The sequence below is a fragment of the Bubalus bubalis genome, chromosome 11 (assembly GCF_019923935.1).
Source record: "Bubalus bubalis isolate 160015118507 breed Murrah chromosome 11, NDDB_SH_1, whole genome shotgun sequence".
NCBI classification, from domain to species: domain Eukaryota; kingdom Metazoa; phylum Chordata; class Mammalia; order Artiodactyla; family Bovidae; genus Bubalus; species Bubalus bubalis.
The window spans coordinates 21,180,284-21,198,423 of NC_059167.1; the positions used below are offsets into that span (position 1 = coordinate 21,180,284).

The 18,140-nt window shown below is 42.6% G+C and overlaps 1 long non-coding RNA gene across 1 annotated transcript; it reads right to left on the bottom strand.

The window, feature by feature from the left end:
• Window positions 1-1,844: 1,844 nt before the first annotated feature.
• Window positions 1,845-9,135, bottom strand: LOC123464666. The gene is made up of 2 exons (XR_006639682.1): window positions 7,696-9,135; window positions 1,845-2,020 (listed from the first exon to the last, which is right to left on the bottom strand). It is a non-coding gene; the product is annotated as an uncharacterized LOC123464666 (long non-coding RNA).
• Window positions 9,136-18,140: the final 9,005 nt, after the last annotated feature.

Below are 18,140 nucleotides of genomic sequence, written 5' to 3' on the forward strand. Positions count from 1 at the left end.
CACTGCAGCAGCTAACCTTCAGCACCTCCTGAAAGGAGCTCAAAGTGGAAATCAGAAATTAGGCAGTGTGCTCTGGGGAAAAAACAAAAAACAAAAAACAAAAAGGGGCTAACAGGCCTTCAGATGATTAGACATTTTCAGGTAAAGATTTTCATGCATGTAACCCAGGGAACATTTTCCTTTCCACTGTGGGGGCAGGCGCATGTATGCTGAGCTCACACACATGAAAAAGAGGCCTTGAGATGGGGGTAAGCTGGCTCCATATGAGTCGGAGTGGAGTGTAATTGGGGGCTTGGTGTTACTGGCTACTGGGACTCCCAGCCGACCTCCACATGGATCAGAGGGTCCCAATTTGCCCCTGTGGATGCTGGAAACAGCATAGACTTTTAAAAAGTGGGGGTTTTTTTTGTCCCCAGACCAGTAATTGTGCAAAAAGTGAGGGGTGACCAGAGATGTTTAGTGAGACCCATCCTGTAGAAATGAAAGTACTGTCGGTATCTATGATTAAAGAGGGGTTTGTCTGGCATCTGTAGTTTGAAAACCAAAAAGCTGAGATATTTCAGAGGGCTAGTTTTTTTGTGTTTAACTGCTGCTTGGATAGTTTGGTTGGTGCTGTTCCAATGTTGTTTACTCACTGGGGGAAAAATCAGGATGAAAGTATGGTTGCACAGTGTGGAGATGTTACCAACAGAATACCCCCACGGGTGACCGCCCTGAAAAAAGAGGGGGTATATGGGAGCCTTGGTTAGGTTCGTTAGGATGCTTCCGGGTTGTGGGGTTGACAGAATGACAGGAATAAAATTTAGGCATTCTCGTAGGACCTGAAGAAAGATAGACTCCACATGATCTAACTTAAAGCTTGTGGTCCTAGGATCAAATTATGCATCTGGGTAAGATGAGACATTAGACTGAGTTTCTACTGGCCAGAGTAATACTGTCTGAAGGCTAGTTCCAGAGATGCATAGCCAGTAGAAGGATGGGTTGTGGGCAGTAGCTAAGGTCTATAAATACTCCTCTGGGTCTAAGGAATGTTGGGAGGGTTTAGCTTGTGTGATGGAACAGAGGAAGGGTAAGGTGAGAGTGAGAGTGAGTTTGTTGTTGTTCAGTCACTCAGTCGTGTCCAACCCTTTGGGACCCCATGGATTGCAGCACACCAGGCTTCCCTGTCCTTCACTATCTCCCAGAGTTTGCTCAAACTCATCTCACATCCATTGAGTCAATGATGCCATCCAACCATCTCATCTCATCCTCTGTCACCCCTTTCTCCTCCTACCCTCAATCTTCCCCAGTATCAGGGTCTTTTCCAGTGAGTCGGCTCTTCATGTCAGATGGCCAAAGTACTGGAGCTTCAGCTTCAGCATCCTTCCAGTGAATATTCAGGGTTGATTTCCTTTAGAACTGACTGGTCTGAACATGGGACTCTCAACAGTCTTCTCCAGCACCACAGTTCAGAAGCATCAGGCGTTCGGCACTCAGCCTTCTTTATGTTTCATCTCTCACATACGTGACTGTACGTGACTAATGGAGTAACCATAGCTTTGACTATACAACCTTTTGTTGGCAAAGTGATGTCTCTGCTTTTTAATACACTGTCTAGGTTTGTCATAGCTTTTCTTCCAATAAGCAAGTGTCTTTTAATTTCATGGCTTCAGTCACGGTCCTCAGTGATTCTGGAGCCCAACGGTGAGTTTGAGGGGCATTTAGTCAAGAATGATGCCTGGTGTAGGCCTCAGAAAGACCAGACAACCAAGGTTAGGTACCACAGGTGTGAGACAAGATCATTCACAGGAGGGCACAAGACTGGAAGAAAGAAAGGACAATCACGATATCAGCAGCACAACATGGGCAGTTGATCATGTATTTATTTAAAGAGTTCGATTGTTACTTATCTTTGGTCCTTTTGAAGAGGAATTTAAGGTCTTCAAGTGGTTCAGAGGCGTAGGATGCTGGAGTGCCTGAGTCTTCAGAGGGCAGTTTCCAAGGCTCCCCCCACCAAAGTGGTGAATCCGGCTGGAGATTCCTGAAACCTTGATGGCTGTAGGTGAGGAAAGGAAGACTGGAAGAAGTCCCTTTCAAATAGGAACCAGCTGGGACTTGGGAGAACTGTCCTTCCAAGTTCCATTAAGGACTCTATCCCCAAGTTGATATAGAATGGCTGAATGAGGGCTAGGAGGGTTGGCTTCTGGGCCAAATTCCCTAATGGCCTGTTAGAACACTGAGAGTTTGGTTACATAATACTATAGCCCTAGGGCTTCCCTGTCCATAAGGAGGTCTGATGTTAGAAAGAATGTATATGGACTCAATCCGAGGGATACTTTGGAGTTATTCTACTGCTAAGGAGGGCAATAGGTAACAGGGTTACCCAAACTTGTGAAGTTTCCCGGATTAGTTTTTCGAGAATGTTTTGAGGAAATGATTGGCTCTTTCTCCCTTTCCTGAGGATTGAGGCCTCCAGGAGTAATGCAGAGCAAAACTTTTGTCAAGGGCTTTGGCAATGGGCTTCCCTGACAGCTCAGTTGGTAGAGAATCCGCCTGCAATGCGGGAGACCTGGGTTCGATCCCTGGGTTGGGAAGATCCCCTGGAGAAGGGAAAGGCTACGCACTCCAGTATTCTTGCCTGGAGAATTCCATGGACTGTATAGTCCACGGGGTAGCAAAAAGTCAGACGTGACTGAGCAACTTTTCTGTGTGTACACCAAACAAGAGCATTTCCTCACCCCGTATACAAAAATAAACTCAAAATGGACTAAAGATGTAAACCGGAAACCATAAAACTCTTAGAAGAGAAAATGAGCATAACACTCCTTGAAAAATATCACAGCATTATTCTTTTGGATCTGTCTCCTAAGGCAAAAAAAAAAAAGCACAAATAAATAAAGGGGGCCTAATTAAACTTAAAAGCTTTTGCAGAGCACAGTAAACTATTCACAAAACTACAACTCAATCTACTGAATGGGAAAAATTATTTGGAGGTGCAATGATGGATAAGGGATTATTATGCAAAGTATATAATAACTCAATATCAAATAGAAAACCAAACGACCCAATTAGAAAATGGGCAGACCTGGATAGACATTTCTCCAAGAAAGACACACACATGGCCAATATGCATATGAAAAGGTGTTGAACATCGCTAATCATTAAGGAAATTTAAATCAAAACTACAATGAGATATGACTTCATGAACCTCTCAGAAGAGCTATCATCAAAAAGATAACAAGTGTTAGTGAGGATACAGAGGAAAGGGAAGCATTGTGCACTGTTGTTAGGAATGTAAATCGGTACACTAAGGAAAACAGTAGGGAGGATTACCAGAAAATTAAAAGTAAATTCACCACATGATCCAGCAACTCCACACCTGGGTATATAGAAGAAGAAAAGGAAAACACTAAATCAAAAGGCCATCAGCTGACTTTTCTGTGGAAACTTTGGAGGCAAAAGAGAGTGGCATCTGGCATCAGATATTTAAAGGATAGCAACTTTCAGTGAATATAATCCATAAAAATATTGAATCACTATGCTGTATACCTGAAAACAATACAATAACTCAATTACACTTCAGTTAAAAAATAGGAAATCACCTATTCTTTTCATGGTGAATTGACTTCAAGCTGAGTTCAAGCATACTTGTATTTTTTGAATATTCCTGAGGGCACTAATTTTTAAAAAATCCTTCAGTGTTGCATACATCACATTTATGCAATAGGACAGTCTTCTCTTCTAAATGTTAATGTCCTTATTACTGGTTCCAACGTCAAGATATGACCCACAAAAAGAGAAATCAGGCGACATAAATTGCTCATGGTAACTTCCTTAGTTTGAGTTGAGTTCATTTACAGGCAATTCAATGCAGAAATGATTTTTGAAAGCAGAAAGATGTATGAAAGAGATTATGATTCATTATTCTGTAAGGAACTAAAAAAAAGCTCAAGTCAGAACTTTTTAAGTGAATCAACTTTTCGAGGTATGCTCAGCATATACAATAAAATACTCAGATTTAATCATGCAGCTTGTTGAGGTTTGACAGGATGGTAAGTACCATCCTGTCTTAGTGTGTTGAGAATACTATAATAAAATACCTTAGTCTGGGTGGGTAATAAACAAAAATATTTCTCATAGTTCTGGAGGCTAGTGAGACCAAGATCAAGACGCCAGCAAATTTAGTGTCTGGAGAACCCTTTCCTGGTTCACAGATGCACCTTCTCACTGTAAACACACAGGGCAGAAGGCTTGAAGGATCTCTCTGAGGCCTCTTGTAAAAGCACCAATCACCTCCCGAAGACCCCAGCTGCTAATACCATCACCTGGGGCGGGGGGTCGGATTTCAACATGTGGACCCTGGAGGGAAACCTTCATCTTGAACACACCCCAGTCAAGATTCAGAAGTTTCCCATCACTCCAGAAAGTTCCCTCCATCCCTCCATTCCCTTATATCAGGAAAGCACTGATTAAAATTTGATTCCCCGTACATTATTTTGGACTATTCCAGAACCTCGTACAAAGGAAGTCCTATTGGAGAAGGGAATGGCAAACCACTTCAGTATTCTTGCCTTGAGAACCACATGAACAGTATGAAAAGGCAATATGATAGGATACTGAAAGAGAAACTCCCCAGGTCAGTAGGTGCCCAATATGCTACTGGAGATCAGTGGAGAAATAACTCCAGAAAGAATGAAGGGATGGAGCCAAAACAAAAACAATACCCAGCTGTGGATGTGACTGGTGATAGAAGCAAGGTCCAATGCTGTAAAGAGCAATATTGCATAGGAACCCGGAATGTCAGGTCCATGAATCAAGGCAAATTGGAAGTGGTCAAACAAGAGATAGCAAGAGTGAATGTTGACATTCTAGGAATCAGCGAACTGAAATGGACTGGAATGGGTGAATTTAACTCAGATGACCATTATATATACTACTGCAGGCAGGAATCCCTCAGAAGAAATGGAGTGGCCATCATGGTCAACAAAAGAGTCCGAAATGCAGAACTTGGATGCAATCTCAGAAACGACAGAATAATCTCTATTCGTTTCCAAGGCAAACCATTCAATATCACAGTAATCCAAGTCTATGCCCCAACCAGTAATGCTGAAGAAGCTGAAGTTGAACGGTTCTATGAAGACCTACAAGACCTTTTAGAAATAACACCCAAAAAAGATGTCCTTTTCATTATAGGGGACTGGAATGTAAAAGTAGGAAGTCAAGAAACACCTGGAGTAACAGGCAAATTTGGCCTTGGAATACGGAATGAAGCAGGGCAAAGACTAATAGAGTTTTGCCAAGAAAATGCACGGGTCATAACAAACACCCTCTTCCAACAACACAAGAGAAGACTCTATACATGGACATCACCAGATGGTCGACACCGAAATCAGATTGATTATATTCTTTGCAGCCAATGATAGAGAAGCTCTATACAGTCAGCAAAAACAAGACCAGGAGCTGACTGTGGCTCAGACCATGAACTCCTTATTACCAAATTCAGACTTAAATTGAAGAAAGTAGGGAAAACCACTAGACCATTCAGGTATGACCTAAATCAAATCCCTTATGATTATACAGTGGAAGTGAGAAATAGATTTAAGGGCCTAGATCTGATAGATAGAGTGCCTGATGAACTATGGGATGAGGTTCATGACATTGTACAGGAGACAGGGATCAAGACCATTCCCATAGAAAAGAAATGCAAAAAAACAAAATGGCTGTCTGGGGAGGCCTTACAAATAGCTGTGAAAAGAAGAGAAGCAAAAAGCTAAGGAGAAAGGAAAGATATAAACATCTGAATGCAGAGTTCCAAAGAATAGCAAGAAGAGATAAGAAAGCCTTCTTCAGTGATCAATGCAAAGAAATAGAGGAAAACAACAGAATGGGAAAGACTAGGGATCTCTTCAAGAAAATTAGAGAGACCAAGGGAACATTCCATGCAAAGATGGGCACAATAAAAGACAGAAACGGTATGGACCTAACAGAAGCAGAAGATATTAAGAAGAGATGGCAAGAATACACAGAAGTACTATATAAAAAAGATCTTCACGACCCAGATAATCACGATGGTGTGATCACTGACCTGGAGCCAGACATCCTGGAATGTGAAGTCAAGTGGGCCTTAGAAAGCATCACTACGAACAAAGCTAGTGGAGGTGATGGAATTCCAGTGGAGCTATTCCAAATCCTGAAAGATGATGCTGTGAAAGTGCTGCACTCAATATGCCAGCAAATTTGGAAAACTCAGCAGTGGCCACAGGACTGGAAAAGGTCAGTTTTCATTCCAATCCCAAAGAAAGGTAATGCCAAAGAATGCTCAAACTACTGCACAATTGCACTCATCTCACACGCTAGTAAAGTAATGCTCAAAATTCTCCAAGCCAGGCTTCAGCAATATGTGAACCGTGAACTTCCTGATGTTCAAGTTGGTTTTAGAAAAGGCAGAGGAACCACAGATCAAATTGTCAACATCCACTGGATCATCGAAAAAGCAAGAGATTTCCAGAAAAACATCTATTTCTGCTTTATTGACTATGCCAAAGCCTTTGACTGTGTGGATCACAGTAAACTGTGGAAAATTTTGAAAGAGATGGGAATATCAGACCACCTGACCTGCCATTTGAGAAATCTGTATGCAGGTCAGGAAGCAATAGTTAGAACTGGACATGGAACAACAGACTGGCTCCAAATAGGAAAAAGAGTTCATCAAGGTTGTATATTGTCACCATGTTTATTTAACTTATATGCAGAGTACATCATGAGAAACGCTGGACTGGAAGAAACACAAACCGGAACCAAGATTGCCGGGAGAAATATCAATAACCTCAGATATGCAGATGACACCACCCTTATGGCAGAAAGTGAAGAGGAACTCAAAAGCCTGTTGATGAAAGTGAAAGTGGAGAGTGAAAAAGTTGGCTTAAAGCTCAACATTCAGAAAACGAAGATCATGGCATCCAGTCCCACCACTTCATGGGAAATAGATGGGGAAACAGTGGAAACAGTGTCAGACTTTATTTTTCTGGGCTCCAAAATCACTGCAGATGATGACTGCAGCCATGAAATTAAAAGACGCTTACTCCTTGGAAGGAATGATATGACCAACCTAGATACCACGTTCAAAAGCAGAGACATTACTTTGCTAACAAAGTTTCGGCTAGTCAAGGCTATGGTTTTTCCTGTGGTCATGTATGGATGTGAGAGTTGGACTGTGAAGAAGGCTGAGCGCTGAAGAATTGATGCTTTTGAACTGTGGTGTTGGAGAAGACTCTGGAGAGTCCCTTGGACTGCAAGGAGATCCAACCAGTCCATTCTGAAGGAGATCAGCCCTGGGATTTCTTTGGAAGGAATGATGCTGAAGCTGAAACTCCAGCACTTTGGCCACCTCATGCGAAGAGTTGACTCATGGGAAAAGACTCTGATGCTGGGAGGGATTGGGGGCAGGAGTAGAAGGGGACGACAGAGGATGAGATGGCTGGATGGCATCATTGACTTGATGGACGTGAGTCTGAGTGAACTCCGGAAGTGGGTGATGGACAGGGAGGCCTGGAGTGCTGTGATTCATGGGTTCGCAAAGAGTTGGACACGACTGAGCGACTGATCTGATGTGATTCCAGAACGTCGTACAAAGGAAGTCCTATGTACAGCTTCTTTGGTCTGCTTTCTTTCTGTTATCATATTATCTATGAGATACATCCACGATCGTACACATACCAGAAACTTGTTCAGATTTACTGAGGATTTTCCCACTGAATGAATAGCCCCGTGTGTCTGCCATTCATCTGTCCAGTACTGTTTGCTTGTTTCCAGTCTGTGGAATAAATTCAAGCATAATGCTGTTATGAATATGTATATAGAATCATTGTGGTAACTTCCTATGGCTAGAATCACCAAGACACAGGGCCGGCATAATTTTAACTTTATAAGGAACTATTATCCACCCTAACATTTCTACTCAGGACACTATTGTTTTGTTCCACTCATCACCCCCAACACATCCCACGTTTGTAAAGTATGAAAGAATTTGATTCTCTCCTCAAAAGTCTGACTGAAAGAAGCTTCCACTCTCTTCTCCATTTCGTATTTTCATTACAAATTGAAGCCTTGTCTCATTTTGGTTTGAGGGCAAAAAGTCAATCACTGTCTCAAATTTGCACCAAACCCCCTGATTCTCCCCCTGTGACTTTTCCAAAGGACCATGGAACCACTCAGCCCAGATATGCACTCTGTTTTCCTCATTTCTGCCATGTTTTGTCTTCCCTAACCCCCCTGTGTTAGGACCCCTAGCACCACTTGGCACAGCCCCTCCCCTTCATGAGGACACATTGTTATGTAAGAGCTTCCCCTCCCTCCCCCACCTCTGGGGCTGCCCAGCCTCCAGTCTGTCTCTGCTCTCCTCAGGACTAGCCTGCTGTCTAAAAGTTGCTGCTCCAGGGATAGTCTTGCCTGCCTCCCACCGCAGTGCATTTTCTTTGGTCACACACTTCCTCACTCATGGGGTGTGCCTGCACCCAGGCCCACCTGAGAGGTGATCTCTGGCTGCCTCTGCTCTGGCTATTCCTGTTTCCAACCTGCTGTTCCCATGACCCACCAGGATGGCGCTTCACTTCTTCTGAAATTGTGATTCCCAGGAAGGTGTCCCACAGAGTGAGTGGAATTGAGAGACAAGGCCAGCTCTCCTACAAGATTCGCTTCAGCGGCCAAAGACACGTGGTTCACTTGAGAGTCAAGAAGAACTTGCTGCCCAGACATTTTCCTGTTATCACCGATAACGACCAAGGTGCCATGCAGGAGAACTACCCTTATATCCCCCGAGACTGCTACTACTTTAGCTACATCGAAGGGGTTCCTGGGTCCATGGGCACCCTGGACACCTGCTATGGGGGTCTGCGTGGCATGCTGCAGCTGGATGACTTCACTTATGAAATCAAACCATTGGAGGCTTCTTCCAAATTTGAGCATCTGATTTCTCAGCTTGTGACACAGAAAACAGCAGCAGAGGATGAGAAATGTGAGGCTGAAGAGAAAGATACAAATCAGGAGTATGAGGAGGCAATAATTTCTCAAATGCCTAGAGCAGGCCCTGTGTATCTGTGGTGGCCACACAGGAAAGCCTTAAAAGTTCACTACACGGTTTCTCACTCATTATATATTCAGGACATTAATATGACACGTATAACAGAGAATATGGTGATTTTGAATAACATAATACATAGCATTTATTACCAGGGTCAACTTCAGGTTTTGATACGTGTTTTATGCATATGGGATGGCCACGATAGGATGAATTTGTATGAATATGGAAATGTTGAAACGGCAGTATCTGATTTTGGTTTATATAAATTATTTGGATGGTTTGAACAAATTCCTCATGATACTTCGTTGCTTGTAACAGGACATAAAATTGCTGGGGCCTCCTATGCTAGCAGCTTTGACGGAGTATGCAATCCCAATTGGGGAGTATCATATGTATTTGCTTCAAGATACCACTTATTTTTAACTGCAACTATTGGAGCACATTCGATGGGTCATGTATTGGGTTGTCGTCATGACGTTCCAGGTTGTCAGTGTTTTCGGAGACAACACTGTCTCATGAATTCTAATCCTGGTCTTCTAGATATGATAAGCAATTGCACTTTTGAGAGAATTCACCGACGGTTACATATGTGGGATGTTTGTTTGAGTGTTCCATATGTACCATACGATAATTTTCCTTATATAGCAAGACGATGTGGTGACAAGAAGATAGACCCCAATGAAGAATGTGACTGTGGCACCTTAAAAGACTGTACTCAGGATCGGTGCTGCAATTCCAATTGTGCCCTCAGCCTTGGCAGTGATTGTGATTATGGAGGTTGTTGCAGAAACTGTAAATATGCTTATCCTGGATATATTTGCAGAGATACTCTTGGTATTTGTGATCTACCAGAATACTGTAATGGGAAGACACATGATTGTCCAGATGACACTTATATCCAGGATGGAACCCCGTGCTCACCATCAGCTGTTTGTATGAGGGGAAACTGTAGTGACCGTGATTTACAGTGTCAAGCCCTCTTTGGCTATGACATAAGAGAGGCTGCGTCATCATGCTACGAGGTATTGAATATCAGGGGTGACCGATTTGGAAACTGTGGTGTGAAGTTGACTCGAGGAGGAGGAAGACCTGTTGCATGTGAACAGGATGATGTTCTGTGTGGAATGCTGCACTGTAGCGACGTGAAGGAAATTCCAGGTGGTGGGGAGCACACTACATTTCATCAAATAATAGTACCTGATGTTACACCGCAAACCTGCTTTGGGTATGATGCCCACTTCGGGACAGATGTGCCAGAAATGGGGCTTGTAGTGGATGGTGCAACATGTGGCCCAGGAGCATACTGTAAGGACCAAAACTGTACTTTTTTTCAAGACCTGGGTTTTGACTGCGATGTCAGGAAATGCAATTACAGAGGGGTGTGCAACAGCCAGAAACATTGTCACTGTCAGCAAGGTTGGAAACCACCAAACTGTACTGAGAGAGGACCAGGTGGCAGCGTAGATAGTGGCCCTCCACCTGACAGAGAACTAGGCATTCGAGCCAGTCTAAGGCTGAGTCTAAACAGAGCATTAGCTGTGATGCTTCTTCGCCTTTGCCTTCTTTTCTTTGCAGCATTTATAGGTGCCATTTACTATGTAAAAGATATCCTTGAAGAGGAAGATTAAAGTGTTGAGAATTAATCCCTTGAATCCAAGTAAATAAAACTGGAGTTCACAAAATGGAGAAAATCACATTGGCACTTACTGGGAGAAATGATCAATAATCACACTGCTAATTCCCAAATTGTTATCTTCAACTAAAATGACTTGGCAATTTAAAAGGCGTCTGTGTGGTTAAATGCATTTAATATTTTATATCTGGTCTTAGTCTTACTACTCCTCTCAATGATAATGGGAACTGTTAGAGTCCAACCAACAAGAGGACCTCTACTTATTTATGTTGTGGTTACTAATGTTTCATGGATGTGCCTGTAGCACATCTTGTTAGAACTGGTATGCACGTGTTTAGTAGTTTATTAGCATTTTGCTTAGTTGATTATGTACTAGGTTTTTGTTACCAGTTCATGTTTTTGCTAGCGTTAAATAAACCTAACTTGAAGATAGCATAAAAGATACCTTAACTGATGCTGTAGGAAGATAAAAATTTCCGTGTTACAGGCATGTGAATATCAACAGCAGTTCAACACTCTGCTAAGTATGATCTTGCTCAAAGTCATAGGCTTTAAGAGGATCAAGGTTATATATGACATTTTACACTGAAAGATGAAATGTACCTTTCTGGAGTTTTGTGATGGTCCAAAGAAGGGACCTAAGAGGGGCCTGGAACATGTTATGCACTTAATACATGCTGTGCCTATCATTCTCATTGTTCTCTTGGGTTGTGCTAAAACAGAAGTATTCAAAGTATAATGACTTTGGCATATGCTATCTTTAATTTAAAACCAATACACAAGGAGCCATTGATCACTGCTCTATCACTACTGGTGGTCCCCAGGTATTAATGTCATAGCATCTCATACTAAAATCATAGGAATTGCCTAAGCACAACCTGTTTATAAACTACAGGTGTAACTGAGTGCCTTTTGTATGTACAGATACAAAATTTATACAAAACGAGACAGGAAGCAATTGCTTCATAAGAGATTCTTAGAAGCGGGTCTCATAAGTGATATATGTTATATTCATGGTATTTAAATGTCTCAGTCCTCGGGGCAAATCCGTTTCTATAAATATAAAGCTCAGATGAGGGTAACTACCTAAGGGAAGAGGATGGATGTAGCAGTAGAGAATCAACAAGATAGCCACCCTGTGACATTTTCATTTGTCCAAATTTTTCTCCTTTTTTTCTTTTTATTGAAGGATAACTTTTTCATGCTGTGTTGATTACTGCTCTATGTGGAACGCGATAGGTTCCACAGGCGTGGAGCCCTGCGCCATGGGCATCGGGACGTGACCGAGCCACATAGCAAGCTTTGCGAGAGCTCCCCTGATGTAAACCGGCCAGCTCCCTAACCCCAGAATAGACAAAAGTACCCATCCTAAGCAATTATCTAATGCCACCCTTCTGGCAGGAATTTTCCGTGTCTTGAGACTATAACAATTGGCTACTAACCCACGAAAAGCGTTACCTTTCCCTGGTCTGTCAGGAGGTCACCCCGTGTGCTTGCAGCACCCTCATTTTCTCTGCTCTTTTTCGTAATGAACTCATTCCTTTCTAAAATACTCTGTATTTGGAAATTCTTTTCCAACCCAGGCACAGATCACAACATTGAGTGGCCCATATGGGGATTCTCAGGGGGGTTTTCCCCTACTCTCCTTTCTTCTCTCATTTCTTTTTCTTCAAACCGCTTGTGAACAGGCCAGTGTCTGTGGAAGCAATTGAGGAACTCTGGCCAGGGGTACTCTCTGGCATGTTCCAAAGGCCCCAAAGTCCACTATGCCCCAGTAACTGCCACCCAAAAGGGTGAGGGCCCTCCTTTCCTCCTTCCCCCATTCTCCCTTAAGCTGAGGACCAGGCCAATTAAAATTGCAAGCACAGGTCAGGCACTTAAAAGCCCTTAGTGCACCTGCCACGTGAATACTCCCATGACAGGAGAGGGGGTCACAGAATGGACAAGGCTACTAGGACATCTGCCCCCACCACCACAGTTTCTGTGCAATGTCAGGCACACATGGGTTCAAGCAAAGCACTGAGCCCATTCACCCCTGACTGCTGCTTTCCCGGCAGAGCCACAAAGCAGATCCCTCAGCCTGTCTTCCCTGTTACTTTCACTTTTCCTCCCTTGGTCTGGATTGATTCACAGGAGTCTGGGAGTTGCCTCTGAGTCATTCTAAAAAGTGCCTCCGTGTTTCAGGGTATTGCCAAAGGGTGAGTCACCAGGTTGGTTCCAGTAGTCTCTTTCTCTCCTATCTTTTCCTGCCCGAGTCCCATGGTGTCTAGCCTCACACTTTGTGCCCTAGCTGCATGCTCAGGCGCTACCTCTCACTGTTTGACCCGATTGTTGGGGTGATTGGCCATCTGTGCCATTAGTCACATGGTGTCTCAGTTTCAGGGAGGGCTCCCTGGGACAAAAGGGATTCCTTTCTATGGCTGGTGACTCTCAGCACCCCCATTCTATGGCATATAGGCTAAGAATGGGTTTTGGAGAGGGAGGAAGAGTCCCTCAGACTCACCTCTCAGCTACATTCTAGGGAACTGGAAAAAATTTTGATGCTGAAAACCTCAAAAAGAAAAGGCTCATTTTCTTTTCCTAGCCCCAACACAAATTGAGGGGCCAAAGAAAAATGGCCTCTTAATGGCACACTAAACTCCTTCATGGCGGGAAGTCAGAATCCAAATCTGAAAGACTCATGTTGTATGTGTCTTTCTGTGGCTGCCTTATCTCCCCATCCCCTACTCTGTCTGTAATCAGAAGCCTGAAAAAACTCTCTGAACGTTCTAAAAAAATCTCCTTCTAACTTCTCCTACCTCTCAGGGCGTGTGGTGAGGAAGGAAGGGAAACCAAGCTTTCCCCACTCCTGCAAGTTTTCTTACTCCTTCCGATTCTTCTGATCAAACGAAGACCCCACCTCCCCAGAGGGTCAACCTCTCCGGGGACAACATCTTATCAGTCAGTCTGCACCTGTCATCAGAACCAATCTGAGCACTTTCTGATTTAAATGTTAGCTATGAGGTCATGATGCAGAAAGACTGGTCATAATATTCTTCAGACTCTGGAGAAAACTGGTCAAAATGAAACCTTTTTGAAATTACAAAACCGGTTCTTTTTGCATGTGCAATTGGAGAAAGCTAGCTTGTTAAAATACTTCTTTCAGACTTCTGACCTTCAGAAACATGCCTAGGAAAAAACCTGAAGTTAACTGTTATCACATCCTTGACATACACGGCCCACACTGCCTGAGATTTCAGTCTTGGACAAATTAGTAGAACTCCAAGCCAAGGAAGAAAATACAAGGGCAAAGAGACATTTTAAATCTCAAGTGGAAAACTATGAGATCTCTTTCCATGTGGAGTAATCTATGTCTCAGTGTGCATCTTTGTCTTTGAATCCTATTGCTGAGGTTATTTTGTAAATGAGTTCTAATTTAACGGGCCTAAAGAAAAGTGCTTACAAATCAAACAATTCTAAATACAGAGAAATTAAGCTGAATGAATTTTAGGTTCACATGAACTGGGAAATATTCAATGTTAAATTAATACCTGGTATTAATGTTTGCTAATCTAATTAATATGGACAGGTCTTAAGAATCATCAACAATAAGTATAACATTCTTCTTACATCTATTGCAAATTTGTCAACAGGGAAAGTCACTTTACGTGAAGAAACTTTTAAGGAAAGAAAATGAAAAGAAAAGAGCTCTGGGTGATTTCTGTTTACCAACCTACAGAGTGCTAATATAAAGAACAGTTCATGGTTGCTTAAGAAAAGTAGGGTGCATAGTAAAGATTTCTTAAGATGTTGACTGCCTTTGAAATCTTTTGTTACTTTGACTAAGTGAATAACTATTGTACCACAGTGAATATAACCTGGTATCAGACTGGAATTTGGTTTTCTCTCTCCTAAGAGGACAAAGTTTTCTTGGAATGTGGCTTTTGATAACAGACTGTGTGAATTTCCTTACCTTTAAGTGATTTATATTTGTTTTTACAATCTTTTGTTACTTTGGTAAAGTAAAGAAGCATTACTTCACAATGGTTTATGAAGACTATGGCACATGTGGATAAAGTTCATTCCTCTTCTACAAAAATTAAGACTTTTGCCGTATTGATGTCTTTAAAACATGGCAACAGTCTACTCCTAAGTCAGGAAATTTAAAATGGGTAAATCAAACAGTCAGGGCCATGGGAAATCTACGACAGCTGCTTGGCTTTTCCCCCGCTCCCTGACGAACCTCATTGTTGTTTTTTTTTGTTTTTTTGTTTTTTTTTGCCTGCACAGGGTTAATGCCCTCACGGTGCAGAAAAAACGGTTAACAATGTGTCTTCCACTTGGGATATGCTTTCTATAATCGCCAGTGAGCAAGGCCTCTACTTCTCTGGACCATCACACAAGCCTTAACAAAAACTTTACAAACTTCTTTAAACTATCATCCTCAATTATCAGGCAAGGGCAACAGCTGCTGCTGCTAAGTCGCTTCACTCATGTCCTACTCTGTGGGACCCCATAGACAGAACAAAGATTAATTACAGAGGATTAAATGAACTGCTAAATATGGTTGCAACTTTCATGACTTTTTGTCTGATATTTTACCGGCTTCTAATCTTTGTGGGGGTTTTTTTTTTTTTCCCAGATATAAAAAAGCTCTTCTCCTCAAGTTACTTATGGTTTAAAACAATTTGGCATTTTACACCTGTGGGTAAAATTAAAACATTTTCCTTTACTCTCTGCCTTGTCCCTCCAGAAACTAGAGACACTTGGGTTCTGAAAAACCTCATCAAATAAATAAAAAGACTGTCTCCTAAAAAATACAGATATCTCAAAATATTTGGGGGACCGATACAAGAGAAAAATCTGATGGCAGGACTTTGGCATGACCTTCTTGGCATTGAGAGGCCTTTGGGAATTTAGTCTGAGACTCCTGAAAAATTATGCCAGTTAATACAAAAAAAGCCTATATGGTTAGTGGACCAAACTTATTTTAAGAACAAACTAGTTGGCTATGTTTAATAAAAAAGCATAATTTTAGAAAAAATTATGTTTCACTCAATATTAAGTTCTAGGTTTATTAATTAAGGTCTGTGCTACTAAGACTCACTTCCCAGGCAGTCCTTTGCTGTTATGTTATACTGTTAACAATATTTAACTAAATTATTAAAGGGATACTCTAAGTCGTGGGGTTTTTTTTTTCCCCCTAATGCCTAACTTCATCATCAACCTTCGGGTAAAAGCAGATGCTTCACCATTTACAACCAGGAGATTAACACCAGGCTAGAGTTATGTAACAAGACTAAGTTAGATGACCTAGGGTATCCTGGACTATACCTAATAAAATTCTTAAATTCTTGCTTCTGACACTACTACTGCTGGCTCCTTTCTTTTCATTGCCTGGTTTACAAAACTGTTGCTTGCACTACCAAGTGTGTGTGGCTGAGCCTCTGATAAAACGATGATGTATATATATAAATATACAGTTCCATACGAAATCAATAGCCTCCCTGGTGGCTCAGTGGTAAAGAATCTGCCTGCCAGTGCAAGAGACGAGGGTTCAATTCTCAGTTGGGAAGTTCCCCGAGAAGGAAATATCAATGCATTCCAGTATTCCCACCTGGGAAATGCCATAGACAGAGGAGCCTCTGCTGGGCTACAGTCTATAGGGTCACAAAAGAGTGGGCACAACACAGGGATTAAACTACACACATGAGATCGCTGATTGTAATAATGTGAGTGTAGACATGGGAAGAAGCAACAGAGGGAATATTTTCCTGGACCATAAGAGATTACTAGTAAGACAGGTATGGTCCAGAACTTTTGCTACTTTCATGGCCTAATCCAGTAACAGCACACTGACTTGCCTATCAGCTGAATCTCTGCCAAACCAGCAAACGAGCATTCCTAGCACCATAGGACCAATGGTCATAAGATGCTCCCAACCATGGTCAAATTTTTGGCCATGAAGGGGCCCTGCCAACTGGACTCTGGCACGTGCTGGCTGCCTCTACAAAACTTACATCATAGCCACTGCAGCAGCTAACCTTCAGCACCTCCTGAAAGGAGCTCAAAGTGGAAATCAGAAATTAGGCAGTGTGCTCTGGGGAAAAACAAAAAAACAATAAGGGGCTAACAGGCCTTCAGATGATTAGACATTTTCAGGTAAAGATTTTCATGCATGTAACCCAGGGAACATTTTCCTTTCCACTGTGGGGGCAGGCGCATGTATGCTGAGCTCACACACATGAAAAAGAGGCCTTGAGATGGGGGTAAGCTGGCTCCATATGAGTCGGAGTGGAGTGTAATTGGGGGCTTGGTGTTACTGGCTACTGGGACTCCCAGCCGACCTCCACATGGATCAGAGGGTCCCAATTTGCCCCTGTGGATGCTGGAAACAGCATAGACTTAAAAAGTGGGGGTTTTTTTGTCCCCAGACCAGTAATTGTGCAAAAAGTGAGGGGTGACCAGAGATGTTTAGTGAGACCCATCCTGTAGAAATGAAAGTACTGTCGGTATCTATGATTAAAGAGGGGTTTGTCTGGCATCTGTAGTTTGAAAACCAAAAAGCTGAGATATTTCGGAGGGCTAGTTTTTTTGTGTTTAACTGCTGCTTGGATAGTTTGGTTGGTGCTGTTCCAATGTTGTTTACTCACTGGGGGAAAAGTCAGGATGAAAGTATGGTTGCACGGTGTGGAGATGTTACCATAGAATACCCCAACGGGTGACCACCCTGAAAATAGAGGGGGTATATGGGAGCCTTGGTTAGGTTCGTTAGGATGCTTCCGGGTTGTGGGGTTGACAGAATGACAGGAATAAAATTTAGGCATTCTCGTAGGACCTGAAGAAAGATAGACTCCACATGATCTAACTTAAAGCTTGTGGTCCTAGGATCAAATTATGCATCTGGGTAAGATGAGACATTAGACTGAGTTTCTACTGGCCAGAGTAATACTGTCTGAAGGCTAGTTCCAGAGATGCATAGCCAGTAGAAGGATGGGTTGTGGGCAGTAGCTAAGGTCTACAAATACTCCTCTGGGTCTAAGGAATGTTGGGAGGGTTTAGCTTGTGTGATGGAACAGAGGAAGGGTAAGGTGAGAGTGAGAGTGAGTTTGTTGTTGTTCAGTCGCTCAGTCGTGTCCAACTCTTTGGGACCCCATGGACTGCAGCACACCAGGCTTCCCTGTCCTTCACTATCTCCCAGAGTTTGCTCAAACTCATCTCACATCCATTGAGTCAATGATGCCATCCAACCATCTCATCTCATCCTCTGTCACCCCTTTCTCCTCCTACCCTCAATCTTCCCCAGTATCAGGGTCTTTTCCAGTGAGTCGGCTCTTCATGTCAGATGGCCAAAGTACTGGAGCTTCAGCTTCAGCATCCTTCCAGTGAATATTCAGGGTTGATTTCCTTTAGAACTGACTGGTCTGAACATGGGACTCTCAACAGTCTTCTCCAGCACCACAGTTCAGA